The sequence below is a fragment of the Plecotus auritus genome (genome assembly GCF_963455305.1).
Source record: "Plecotus auritus genome assembly, chromosome: 2".
In the NCBI taxonomy this organism is placed as follows: Eukaryota; Metazoa; Chordata; class Mammalia; order Chiroptera; family Vespertilionidae; genus Plecotus; species Plecotus auritus.
In genome coordinates, this window is record NC_137771.1 from 129,156,204 (window position 1) to 129,170,950 (window position 14,747).

The window sequence follows — 14,747 nt, forward strand, 5'->3', positions numbered from 1 at the left end:
TCAATAAAAACATTTAAAAATAAATAAATTTTGGTTCTCCTTGCATGAATTGTTGTAGGTATATTTTTCTACCTACTCTCTCATATTTTCTTCTAATAGGTTTAATTTAAAATACTGAATTATAATAATATTCAGTAATTAAAATATAGATAATATTAAATAAATTATGTAATAATTAATTTTTCATGGGGTTTTAAATATTCAACAAGAATTATACATAATATGTAACATATAATATAGACAAACAAACTTTATGAAATGAAGTTTTATTTGCATTTCCCAAGTTATCAGGCCTAGGTTCCTAGAGACAGTGAGCTCTTGATGAACACTTGCAGGCTCATTGCTGCACACAACGTGGAAATTTGTGAGCATGGCACCACATCATTGGAGTCATGGTCACAGACTCCTGAATGATTCTTCCACCATCTTTCATTTTTTGCTGTATGATGTTGCTTCTATAATCTTCTACAATTTAAATCTGATAATGCCAGCCCTAGCTGGTTTTGCTCAGCGGATAGAGTGTTGGCTTGTGGACTGAAGGGTCCCGGGTTCGATTCTAGTCAAGGGCACATGCCCAGGTTGGGGCCTCCATCCCTAGTAGGGAGCATGCAGGAGGCAGCCAATCAATAATTCTCTCTCATCATTGATATCTCTTTCTCTCTCTCCCTTTCTCTCTGAAATCAATCCTATATAATAAAGATGTAATATGCAAATGGTTGTTACGCCATACAACTTAACGACCGACCACATAAAGATCGGATCACGGATCAGCAGGAGGGGGCAGGGCAGCAAGCTATGAGGGGGTTGAGGAGAAAGGGGCAGGGGGAGCTACAGGAGGGTGGGGCAGTGGGCAGAGAGCTACTGCAGCCAGCTACTGGCAAGCTACTAGTGCACGGATTCGTGTGCAGGGCTACTAGTAAAAATATATTTTAAAAAAGAAAAAATAAATAAATCTGATAATGTCAATCTCTAGCTTGAAGTACCATTGCTTTGGGGTTGGTATCCTAAATTTGAGAAGCATGCAAAGACAAACTAGTTTTCCAGTCTCATATCCTACCTCTTGCACATGTTTGTTCATATCTCTGACATTTTGCCTATTTTTCTCCCTGCCTGCAAAAAGCATCTCCATCCTACTTGGCTCTTGTGAATACCTCAACACTCCACTCATATGTCATCTTGTCTGGGAAGTCATTCAGCCCTCTTCCAGACCGAGCTGCCCTTGCTCTGTGCGCACAGAAGCATCCAGTGGGCTTGCAGGTGGGAAATAGTGTACCAGAAGCAATCTTACTTTGAAAAAAAAATTCATAACATTCAAGCCTATCTTCAGACTTCTGGGCATCTCAGTTCCTCAGAATAACCCTAAAAGAACAATTTTCCCTCTTGGGTAAGATTCTTCTTCCCTGATTTCAGTGGCTGTACTTCAATTAACATTCCTTCTAGAAAACACGAGCCAGTCTCTATAGTCATTCTCAGTTTGGCTGGTAGAAGTGAAGTGGAATCTGAAATTAGCCAAGTCAGTAAGTCCTTCTCCATGAATAGAGAATGGGGATACAGAAAAAATATCATCAGTGAATTGTTTGTTTTGGTGGCTTGTACCTCTAACATTTCAACTGAGAAGATTTTAACTACTATGTTTTGGGGGAGCAAGGAGAGACAAGTATTTTTTATAGTTTGTTATATTAACCTTTTTTTTTCTTTCCCATATCTTGTTCTCTTAATTTTAGTATGATTTGATGTGAATTACAACCTGGTGGAATTTCCTTATTTCAATACATTTTTTTATTTCATTCAACTGTGCTATATTATTTTATCAAATAGATTACATTTCTAAATGTTTTAGGCCTAACACTACAAATATATACATATTATTTTATAGAATTGCTTGAAAATCAGTTCAGGAAAAGAAAGAAGAAACATGCATTGTACTGCCTTTTATAATCACACAATTGTCTTTACTGTTGCTGTATTTGTGTGTGTGTGTGTGTGTGTGTGTGTGTGTGTATGTGTGTGTGTGAGGGTGGAGGGTTCAACCTAAATAATTTTCTTTAGTATTTGTAAGATGGATCTTCTACTAACAAATTCTCTCAGCTTTTATTATTTAACTGGGAATCTCTTTGCTGCCTTTCCTCTGTTGTTTCTTTTAAGAAATAGTAGTTTTTTTTTCGTTTTTTTTCTTTTTTCTTAATTGGGATTCCTTTTCTATGACAAATCATTTTTCTCTTACTGTTTTCAAAAGTTTTTATCTTTAGATTTTAATATTTGTATATAATGTATATGAGTATGTATTTCTTGTGTTTATCATATTTAAGATTGTATTTTTGGTTATATAGATTAATATTTCTCATCAAGTTGGAAGTTTTCAGTCATTTTTAAAAATACTGTTTATTCCTTTCTCTCCTCTTTCTGATATTCTTTTTTTTTTTTTTTAAATATATTTTATTGATATTTTACAGAGAGGAAGGGAGAGGGATAGAGAGCTAGAAACATCGATGAGAGAGAAACATCGATCAGCTGCCTCCTGCACACCTCCCCCTGGAGATGTGCCTGCAACCAAGGTACATGCCCTTGACCGGAATCAAACCCGGGACCCTTCAGTCCGCAGGCCGACGCTCTATCCACTGAGCCAAACCGGTTTCGGCCTTTCTGATATTCTTATTACATGTATGTTGATATGCTTAATGAAGTCTCACATTTCTCTCAGAGTCTGTTCATTTTTCATTATTTTCCACCCCCCGCACTAGCAATCTAACTTCAAGTTCATTCTTTTTTGTTTATTTCAAGTACTCTACTTTTCTACTTTCTGCTCTAGAATAAACATTTAGTTCTTTTTTTATAAATTTTATATCTTCACTGGTATTCCTTTTCCAAATATATTTTTTACTGATTTCAGAGAGGAAGAGAGTGGGAGAGAGAGAAACATCAATGATGAGAGGGAATTATTGACTGGCTCTTCCTGCATGCCCCCTACTAGGGATCAAGGCTTCAACCCAGGCATGTGCCCTTGACTGGAACTGAACCTGGGACTTTTCAGTCCACAGGCTGATGCTCTATCTAAAGCCAAACCAGCTAGGGCTTCACTGGTATTCTTTATTTGATGAGACATTGTAATCATGCTTTCTTTACTTCTTTAAGTATAACATCCTTTAGTTCATTGTAATTTTATAATAGCTGCTTTGAAGATTTTTCTTAAATCCAACACATCTAATCTCTCCCACTAAATTTACGTTACCTGCTTATTTTTCAGTATTGAGTCACACTTTGCTGTGTTTTTCCCCATGTCTCTCTCCTCACCCCCCCCCCTTTTTTTTAAACTGAATACTTTAGGTAATAATATATTGTAGCAATTCTGGGTAATGACTTGTTTCACCATTCTCTGGAGCTGGATTTGTTGTTGCTAGCCTCTTTGTTTAGTACCTTGACTGGACTGTTCAGGTGAAGTGTCTTTGTCCTGCAGTGTACAGCCTCTGCTGTCCCTCCTCAGATGGTGCAGTCGTGGGCATGCACACAGTCACCCTAGGATGACAGTGTTTCTACCAGGGCTTTCTTTGACTGTCTCCCTGGTATCTCCCCTATGTTTTCTGCCTCCTTTAGTATTGAAACAGGAATTGTTAGGGGTGAAAAAGACTGGTTTAGGAAATTTTAGAAATTAAGAGGACCATGGAAGAAGCACAGGGCTGCAGAGCAGCAGAAGGTATATTTCCATAGAATAGGGGAACTGAAAAGCTGCAATAGGTACATTTCCATAGAATGAGGGAGCTGGGAACAGCAAATGGTCTGTGTCTCATGTGAGGGTCTACCTTTGAGCTTGTAAACAGACAAACAATGAGTCCATGCTGCCTGTCACTACTCGAGCCAATGAAGCAGAGACAGGGTTGAGTCATATATGAGCATTTATTCCAGTACTGCCAGCAGTATGGGAGAGCAGCAGGTCAGCGCCAGAAATTTGCTCTGCACCCCACCATAAGCCAGTTGCTTATATAGTGAAAGTACAAAGGAAAAGTAGGCAAAAAGGCAGTTTACAGACATGCAGAAGAACTAGGGGTCTTCAAAGGGCTGATATGCAAGGGCTGGGTTTAGATGGGAAAATAGCCAAAGGGAGTGCCAGATGGGCAGTTAACAGGTAAGCAGGCTGGAGGTCTGCAAAAGCCTGCAGGTGTGTAAAAGGGCTGGGGACCTTCAAAGGGCTGGCGATTCTGGTTTCTGTTACAAATCTTTATAAATCTTTCCATGATAATAGGCAGCTCCAAATGAGGAGGAAGAGCTGCTTCTCCAGGTCAGCTCCAGCCAGGGTAGAATGTGGCTTCTTTACAGAATAAAACAATCATGGTTAACAGAGCATGATTAATATTTCTTACAATACTAGCTGGTTCCCCAAATTCTATTGCTGCCCCCTTTCAAGCTTAGAAGTTACTATAGTAACCAGTCCAAGGAAATAGTGATCAATCAGAGAGGATATCAAGACATAAGGATCTGCAGCCTGTATAAGCCATAGAGAAAAGGAACTCAGTGGGACTCTTTTCCCCTCCCCACGTGGGAGTCTGTACTTGTTCTTCAATAAATTTCTACCTTTGCTATACCATCTTCCGACTATGGATTCATTCTTGGACTCCCACGGACAAAGAGCCCAGGAACCATTCTGCCCAAGGGAACACTGGGTGTTCCAGTCCAAAAATCCCGCTTCCGTATCATATCCAGATGTTAGACTTCACCAATTGCTGGATGACTACTCAGTCACTTTTAACCATTCTCAGGGGGATAAATTACTTCATAATCTGATCCAATAAAATTTGTGCAGGAGCAATTTTTGAGGCCATCTTTGAGGTTTGTTATAATCCCAGAAGGACTTCTCTTAACGTTCTCATTCTCCAGTTCTCTGATAAACCAGCTGGCTGGTGGTTTAGTTGGCATCTCTCCTAGAGCTACCAGTCTGCTCTTAATTGCTTACCCCTCAAATCTCCATTTGTTTTCAGGAATAATTGAACTTTCCCTCACTGTTTTACATAAAGTTAGTTCCCCTGGGAAGGACCTTGGATCTCATTTTTTTTTTCCTTAAGAATTTCTCTCACCTTGAACATAATCTCTGAGCCACTGAACCCAACACTGATATTCTCAGCATGTCTCCCTTCAAATCTCCACTTTACCAGTGACCTACTGTGAGCATGGTTATGGCCCCAATATTCTTGGTCTGCCGTTCCTGTGGTAGAGCTTCTCTTTATGAGTGGAGGCTGCCTAGAGGAAGAGAGGCCCTGGTTTCTTGGCTGCACTCTCCATAAATTTAGCTTCTGTAACACATTATTGGACAAAATGATAATTACTGGAGGCCTTCCATTTCCAGCGACATACCCTCTTTCTTTATTGGGAGCTGGAGCTATGGGGAGAAGGAGACCCATATAGGCAATGCAGACTCAGTATGAAAATCCTATCAAGCTGAGCTAGAGTGGGGAAAGGGAAGGGATGTGTTGTGTCTCAAACATCACAAATTCTTGCTATTCTTACTGAGATTCAGTATATTTTTTTGAATAAATGTTTCTTCATTTGTTGTATGCCTTTATGACAACTTTCAGAGACTTTAAATGGCAGTTATTTTTATAATTTTCACCAGTTATGGTTGTTTCAGAGGGAATGGGTCCAAAGGACTCCTCATGTACACATTCCAGACATTGACATCTGGCCACTGTTTTTTTGTTTTGTTTTGGTAGCAAATATTTATTGCTTGCTGCCCCCAACCCTCGCTCTCTCACTCTGGAGACCACAGGGGTTATGAGGGCTGTAGTGTGTCACATCTTCTGAAATAGGGAGATGGACTAGGCCATCTCCCTGAGCTCTGCTTCTGTCTGCTGGAGCTTGGCCTCATCTGCCTCCTGGACTTTGAGGGGCACCTTGACCGGGTAGCCCACAGTGGCGCTGCACTCCTGCAGATGCTGGGCCTGCCGCTCCACCTCACCATGCCTGGCCTGCAGCTTGCCTGGTTCCCGGGCCAGTAGAGAGCAGCCAGGGCCCCAGTGCAGCCCTGGGGCACAGGAGCCCCCAACGCCATGACAGCTGCCACACCCACGTTGGCCAGCACCTGCACGTAGCCTGACACTGCCAATGCCAGGGCACCTGTGGCCTCATCGGCCACTTCAAGGAAACAGTCGGACCAAGTCCGAATGAAGTTGTAGTCAGCACCCAAGGAGCCCAAGGCTCGGGCAATGCTCAGGGCCAGCTTCAAGGCCACTACTGCCTCAGGGTCCTTCTAGGAGCACTCTGAGGGCTCTGGGAAGTGGGTAATGCGGAGGCTAGGGGTTGCTGTGGCAGCCACCGGGGCAGCCTCTGGAACAGCTCCTCAGTCACGAAGGGCATGAACGGTGAGAGCAGCCTCAGGCCAATGTTCAGGCAGGTGTAGAGGGTCTGGCAGGCACACTTAGCAGTCACCTGGTCCAATCCACTCAGCACAGGCTTCAGGCACTCCAGGCAGACATCCAGAGCTCATAGAGCCAGAACTGTACTGGGAGGTGGTGACAGTCTGGAAGTTGTAGGCCTGGAAACCTTGGTTGCTGAGACTCACGGCCTCAGCCAGCTGCGGATCCATAGGTCCACCAGACTCTCTTGGCCTCCAGGCTCTGAGGTGGCTGAAGGCACAAAACCCTTGCAAAGGCCACTAAGGACAAACTTGGTGACGGTCCAGAGGTTGTTGCAGAAGTGACAGTATCCCAGTGTCCGGTTTACATCCAGGTTGATGTCATGCCCCTGGGATGTGTAGGTGCACAGTCCAAACCAGAGGACGTCAGTGCCACACTCGGGAATCCCCGCTGAGTAGTCTGCCTTCTGCCCTTCTTTAGCCCTCTCCACTTCACTGGGATCCAGGTTGCTGTTCAGTAACTGGTCATGGAGGCCCTGCAGGGAGACTCCCCGGATGACATCCAGGGTTCAATGAAATTGCCCAGAGACTTGTTCATCTTCCGGCCATAGGCATCAGCACAATGGCATGGAGGTAGACCTCTCTAAAGGGCAGCTTGCTGGTGAGCTTCAGTCCCAACATGACCATCCTGGCCACTCAGAAGAAGAGCATGTCATGGCCTGTCTCCAGCAGGGTCCCTGGGTAGAACACACTCAGATCTGCTAACTGATTGGGCCATCCCAGTGAAGCAGAATTTTTGGACTGGGCAGGATGTCCCAGGTTCTTTGTCCACTGGAGTCAAAGAATGAATCCACGGACAGAAAGAGGTATAGCAAAGGTGGAGATTTATTGAAGAACAAGTACAGACTCCCATGTGGGGAGGGGGAAAGGGTCCCACTGAGTTCTTTTTTCCTATGGCTTATAAAGGCTGCAGATATTTGTGCCTAATATCCCCTCTGATTGGTCACTATTTCCTTAGACTTGTTACTATAGTAACTCCTGAGCTCAAAGGTAGAACCTCACATGGGACTTGTGAGGATCTCCCCCACTCCTTCCTTATTGTTTTCCTATTCCCTTTGGGCTTTCTTCTTCTCCTTCTGGATGAAGGGCTTCTTTCCTTTTATTTTGTAAATATAGATTTTTTGCTGTTCCCAGCTCCCTCATTCTATGGAAATGTACCTTTGCAGCTTTTCAGCTCCCCTATCCTATGGAAATATACCTTCTGCTGCTCTGCAGCTCTGTCTTCCATGGTCCTCTTAATTTCTAAAATTTCCTAAAACCTGTCTTTTTCACCCCCCAAAATTCCTGTTTCACCAGGATGAGGCCCGAGAAAACCAGGTGTCCAATACCTCCTCCTCCTGCTGGAGACTGATCTTGTCAGGGGACACTACAAACTCCTTGGCTGCCTTCTCACAGGCCTCAGCCTTGCTGTGCCCATTCACCCAGTACCAGCAGTCGGGATCCTCCCTGGGGAAAATGGCTGGGTCACAGACAGTGACAAAGTAGGCTGAGATGTGATGGCCCCACCACAGCTGCAGGGAGATGCACCAGTCCCAGATGTTGTCCATCCAGGCGGGCCGTCAGCTGCTTGGCCTCGGCAGAATGTGGAGGTGGCCCCGAGCCACGCTGCGCTGGCCGTCTGGGCCATCTCCCCACAGTGCAGGTACCACTGCAGCTGCAGCAGGGGCTCCACCACATCCTTGGACTGGTTGCAAAGTGGAAGCACCATGGGGTTGTCCTTGATGCCACCTAATAGTCCCCACTCTTTCAGTGCCGCCAGCACCGCCTTCCAGGCCCAGGAAAGTGGGGCACATTGACCAGGAGTCCATGATGCTGATGGCCCTCGGAGTCCATGATGCTGATGGCCTCCAGGCCGTGCCTCTGCCCGACCTTGTGGTCTTTCTGGTCATGTGCAGTAGTGATCTAAAATAATCAAAGACTATGGGCAGGCTGCAAGACAGGAACAGGAGGAAGGGAGATCAGGCTCCTCCCCTTCAGGTACTGGTATCTGGGATCTTTGGGGTGCACAGCTACGGCCACATCTCCCACCATTGTCTCCTTCCAAGTTGTCTCCACCACCGTCTCCTCGTGGCTCTCTGAGCCTTGGACCTTGCAAGCAAAAGAGATGAGAAGCCCAAACTCCACCTTTCCTTGTAGCCAGGCACGGAGTGCAGGGTGCGACCCGTCAGCTCCTTCTTGTCCACCTTGATGTCGGAGATGGCAGAGATGAGGGTGCAGAACCAGTTGACAAGGTGGGTGCTGCGGTAGATGACTCCTTCTTCGTGGAGCAGGCCAAAGGCCTCTATCACAGCTGCGGACAGTTGGGGGTCCAGGTAAAACAGGCTCGATCCCAATCCCAGCAGCTGCTGAGCTTCCACAGCTGGTGGTAAATCCGGTCCCTTTCTCCTCCTTCCACTTCCAGACCTCCCGCAGAAAGGCCTCGCGGTCCAGCTGGTGGGGGTCGGCTGCTGCTCATGCCAGAGCTTCTTCTCCCTGAACACCTGGGCGCAATGCCCACGTGGTCACAGCCAGGGTTCCACAGGGTGGTCTCCCCACGCATGCAGTGCCCTCGGGTCAGGGAGCCCTGGTTAGCGTTGGTGAGTGTGTGGCCCAGGTGCAGGGAGCCTATCATATTTGGGGGTGGAATGCACATCATGAGGTGCCCCGTGGATTAGGTGCTGACAGCTGGAACGACCATACTCTGGTTTGAAGAAGCCCTGCTGTTCCCACCAAGGGCACCAGGCTGCCTCCACGTACCCAGGGCTGTAGGAGTCGGGCTTAGGACCACTGATACCTTCCTTTTCCCCAGTGGGGTTGGGAGATCATAGGTAATAACTCCAGGATCCCGCTTCTCCCTTTCCTCTGGTTTTGGTTTCTTCTGCTCCCTGGACAGTGGTTGCTGCTGTTGGATCTTCTGAGTCTGTTGGAATTTCTCTAGATTCTTTCTTTCTTTGCCTCTTTCTTGAGTTGAGCAGGTGTCTTTGAAGGTGCAGTAAACTCAGGGACTGGCTGTTGGAAGAGAGGCCTGGCTCCTGAATACAGAACCACCTCTCCCAGCACCCCCGGAATTCTGGTTGCTGAACACAAGTGATGAACCAACGAGTGTCATTACCCCAGATCCTGCGCTCAGAGGGGTCCAGGACTTATCGGAAGGGCAGCAGCAAGGCTGTGACAACCGCCAGGTCAGCCAGAGTGGGAGCCTCCCCAGCCAGGTAGGTGTGTTGCCACAGCCACTCTTCCAAGGGGCTCGAAGCCCTTCCCAGAGCCCCCAGTGCAGCCTGGGGGTCCTGGACAGAGCTGCGGAGTCCCAAGGTGGGCAGCGTTGCCCCACAGGCAGCTGGTATTAGCTCCGTGTTGGTGTAACTGACCTACTGTTGGAGGAGGATGGGGGCCCGGCTGACCCCAGGGTCCCCCAGGCCTGCGGGCCACAGCAGCTGGGCCATTGTACTGCCCCTCCCCGTCCCCCAGAGCCCACCGGGCCCTTGCTCCAGGGCAGGCAGATGCGGGGAGAGGTTCCTGCTAGCTAGAGGCAGCTGAAGACAGATTAGGCAGGCAGATCAGGCAGCCGGGACTGTGGGCGGTTCCCTGGGTGACCCTGGCTCCCTGGGACTGCCATCCAAGCTGTTGACACCCACGTCCATTGTTTTTAATTGTGGGTGGCTGAGCCAAGTAAAGTGACTTGTTTAGAGATACAAAAGAAGGCAGACACACAGAAAGAGTAAGAAACAGCAGTCAGAGAGAAACATCTCTCTGGGGTCCTTATGACTTTCCAATACCTGGCTTTAGTCTGTGAGATTGAGCTGTATTCTTGCTACCGTGTTCTCTGAGGCAACAACACATCCTTAAGACACATCATCCTTTTTTTCTGGGATTAATGCTATCTGTGGTTAACTAAAGGTGACTCACCAAGTAAATAATGTATGAGTTCAACCACTGAAGTTTTGAAAGCCAAGGAGTAAGGGGTGTGGATTCAAGGATGGCACTCCCAACAAAAATTTATTTATGAAATGCTTTTTATAACAGTCTACACTTCCTAGAGTTCTAACAGAATTATTTAGAGAATAGTTGCTTACTAACTGGATAACCTTAGAAATCTTATTGCCTCAATTTTCCCATCTGTACAATAGTTATGGTAATCGGACCCACCTAACAGAACTGTCATGAGAGTTAAATGAGTTAAGGCATGTTACGGGCTTTTAACAATGCCAAGCATAGTAAGCATTCAACTTGAGTCTAAAATTCCTTAAGTAAAACATGGGAACAGTTTTCTTAGGACTTGGAATAGTTATAATAAAAAAATTAGTATAACTGCAATAATACACTGATAATATCTATTCTTTTAAAGTTTTAATTTGTAGTTATTAAATTATTTAATAAATTCTAGATTCAAGGCATGGGGCTAATCCCCCATACTGTTTGTTACTAAATGTTGAGTCCATTGTAAAATTCTCAGGTCAGTTTTATTTATCTAAAAAGTAGCTCATATTTCACTTCTAATTATAATAAAATTAAATAACCTATTTTGTACCTATTTAACTGCATTGAACATCAATTCAGTATTTAACAGAAGATAACTATTAAATAGATACAGCCACATGGTCAAGCCATAGTCTTTCCTATAAAATGAGACTGTGGCTAGTGGACAAGAGAAAATATTGTTCTAGATGATGTCAGTGCACAGTTATACTCTGTGCACATTATTGTTATTCTAAACACAGACAGTTTTAATACCTGACAAGTTATGCAGTTACATGAATGAAAGGTGTGATGGATTTTATCACTTTCTCACTAAAATTTTTCAGTTATTCAGTCATATAAGGTAAGAATGTGTCATATGAGTAAAACATAAAAGTTGAAAATAATATTTGCTATTTATAATATGCTATTAAATATGTAAAACATTTGTTTCATAGACAAATATGACATTGTTATCCATATACCAAATTTAGAGTGAGTTTTTCCTTAAGATTTCTATTTATTAACAAGGTATGGAAATAGGGGAAGCTGGATATAACAACAGCAAAATGAAAATGGTTGATTTTAGTAAACTTTAATCTTTAATTTATGTTTGCCATTCTGATAATTTCCTCCATAATCTTGAAAGAAATAAAAAAACTATTGACAATTTAAAAATAATGTCCTAAAAATTATATTTCTATTTTCAACATAAAAATTCATGGAAAAATATGTAATACCAATTCAGTGTTAATTTTAAGGGATGTAAAATACATTAAAATATATTTAGAATAGGAGGATCTTTTGTTTACCTTACCTAGATACTGTAAATATGGGCATGTATTAAGAGTAGATTAAAGACAAAGCAAAATAAATACTCTATAATTTCAGAGATAAAAGTTATCCAAATGAATACCAAATCCCTACACTTTCATCCCTATACTGCAAATAAGTCATTTCCCTTATTATTTTTGTGTGTGTATATCATTTATTTTCCCCCTCTGTGAATGAAAGAAACAGACTATAAATCAAACAAATAACTTTTGCATGATAGATTATGAAAAACATTTGATCTTTTGATCTTGAAACCATACAGCAAAATGCTTTTACATCCTGGCAGGAGTCCCGGAATCCAAGTGTCATTCAAAGGAAATATTTTCATGATATGGTGTTTGATCTTTTTATAAATCTCTCTCTTCTTTTTACTATTGAATTTCTTTACAAGTTTTTCTACAAATAGCTGCAGAATGTTACCAAAAGGGGAAAAAAAAAACAACTAATTAAAACATGGTTTCTTCAGGACTCAGCTATAAAATTAACTAAGACATTATAAAAAGAGAGAGAACTGAAATTAAACATGTATGGGAATTGCTCACCTTTACTGCTAGCATGCACAAAGGTTTATGTTCAGTCCCTGAACACAACCTGAGCCACCAAATCTGTGAACTTCATGAATACTTGATAAACCCACAGTAACAATACCAGAATAAAAATGCTGTTAATGTTTGCACAAGCAGAACTGCCCAAGAATTTAACTATTCCAGGGCTAAAACCAGAACGTGAGTCTCCTTTTTCTTTTGATTACTAAAACTTACAGTCACTTTCACACTCAAAAAATGAAAAATTAAACATTTGAAATATTTTTAAAATTTGTATCAGTTCATTTATTGCTATTTTAAATATCATTTGTTCATACTGCAATGTATAAAAATATAAGGATATTAAAAGAATAGCCATGCAGGTAACTATATTTAATGTCTTTTCTGGGTATTGGGCAAATATACTTTTCATATTACAACATTAAAACTTACAATATAGAATACTCAATAAATATAATGTGAGTAAGCCTGCTGGTTTTTTAATGCGTGATATTTGATATGTTACATTTCAAATATGTATATGAGAATTATTTTACACCTATAATACTGAGAAATTTTATGAACTCTGCTCCCATCCTATCTAATAAAAGAGTAATATGCAAATTGACCATCACTCCAACACACAAGATAGCCGCCCCCATGTGGTCAAATATAGCTGCCCCCATCCCATGTGGACACAAGATGGCCGGCAGGGGAGGGCAGTTGAGGGCGATCAGGCCAGCAGGGGAGGGCAGTTGGGAGGGACCAGACCAGCAGGGGAGGGCAGTTAGGGGGCACCAGGCCTGGAGGGGGGGACAGTTGTGGGGGGCACCAGGCCTGCAGGGTAGGACAGTTGGGGGCAACCCGGCCAGCAGGGGAGGGCAGTTAGGGGTGACCAGGCTGGCAGGGGAGGGCAGTTAGGGGCAATTGGGCCAGCAGGGGAGCAGTTAAGTGTCGATCAGGCTAGCAGGGGAGTGGATAGGGGGTGATCAGGCTGGCAGGCAGAAGCAGTTAGGGGCAATCAGGCAGGAAGGCAAGTAAGTGGTTGGGAGCCAGCAGTCCTCGATTGTGAGAGGGATGTCCGACTGCCCGTTTAGGCCCGATCCTGAGGTCAGGCCTAAATGGGCAGTTGGACATCCCTCGAGGGGTCCCAGATTGGAGAGGGTGCAGGCTGGGCTGAGGGACACCCCTTCTCCAGTGTACGAATTTTGTGCACTGGGCCTCAAGTTAAGGTATAAAATATTCAGACAAAAACTTTGAGAAAGCTTCATTGAGAGATATCTCTATTATAAAATCCCTGTGGTCATGACACCATCATGGCGCAACGACTGAAGACTGGTCACCAGGAGAGTGCGTGCACAGCAAGGCATGCACGGGTGGGCGGGGACTTGACTCTGGGTCCCAGGGTGTGGTGGGACTTGACTCTGGGTCCTGCAACATGGCAGGACTTGATTTGGGGTCTTGCAGCATTGCGGGAGTCAGTCTGGGTCTTGCTTCCCGCCCGGTGTGGCCGGAGTCAGTCTGGGTTTCGCATCCTGCCTGGCATGGGAGGAGTCAGTCTGGGTCCTGTGTGGTGGGTCTGGGTCTCATGTGATATCACATGCCGGGCCTCTAGTAAATTCATGTCTTAAATGCTTATAGACATTAGTTAATTTATTCTTAGTGAAAATATGTATTTTTTTAAATGGAGTTTTTTGAATAAGAACTTGTGAGAAATGAAACCTAGTCTCAACTTTCTGTCTACCCAAGTAGCAAACTGATTTGCTGTATGGGTCTTCATTTCTTGATTGATTAAAATGCTGTTAGCCTCCTACTTAAATAAGAAAAATGTTTTTGATATCAGGAATACTACTGTAGTCACTTCTCGCCTTTCAAGTTGAAATTTAGGGACTACTTTCTCTGTAAAATTATCTCTTGGTGAGGTGCCTGGTCATATGGTACAAAGAAATCTTGTATTGCTGAGGGTTATTTGTAAAGTATAGCAATGTTTGAGGCAGATAAACTTTATGATAAGGTATAACAAGGTTAATAATTTAAAATTCTTATGACCTGGCTGAGAAAGCCAAAAGCTATAGAATAAGAAAACTCATCACTTGGTACATAGTACTTTTGGACCTAACGGGGAGAGATGGGAAATGCTGCTGCTAGAGAAATTATACTTTGTGAGGCAGGGTCAATCAATAGCTCTCAGAGAGAATAAATTTTGAGTGCACTTGCCATTCATAGACATATGGGAAATCAGAAGCAAGTAACAGAGCAGGAAAGGAACACACAGACACTAAAATAAAGAGCAGAAGAGAATTGAGGGGATTCTCAGAAATAGTTAATAGATCACACGCATAGTGGACAAGTGGCTTAGCCAGTCAGGAATCTCTTGGAGCTGATTTAATGTCATTGACAACCTGAGAGTATGACCAAATTTTAAACCACTGACCAATTCTTTTTAATTCTTATTTCAGGTTCTTAAAATAATTATAGTCTGCATCAGTGAAAGTCCTGGCAGGAAAAAAGACACATTTAATTGGGATTTTGAAGAGAACTTAATAAAGTATAAA

General features: G+C 43.6%; 1 pseudogene across 1 annotated transcript in view; it reads right to left on the reverse strand.

Annotated features, from left to right (window-relative positions):
- Window positions 1–5,804: 5,804 nt before the first annotated feature.
- LOC308241198 (valine--tRNA ligase-like) overlaps window positions 5,805–14,747 on the reverse strand; it is a 71,699-nt pseudogene continuing 62,756 nt past the window's right edge. The window contains exons 3-4 of the transcript in view: window positions 7,705–9,912; window positions 5,805–7,141 (exon numbers count right to left, since the gene is read on the reverse strand). The product of the transcript in view is annotated as a valine--tRNA ligase-like (transcript). The remainder of the gene's footprint in view (window positions 7,142–7,704; window positions 9,913–14,747) is intronic.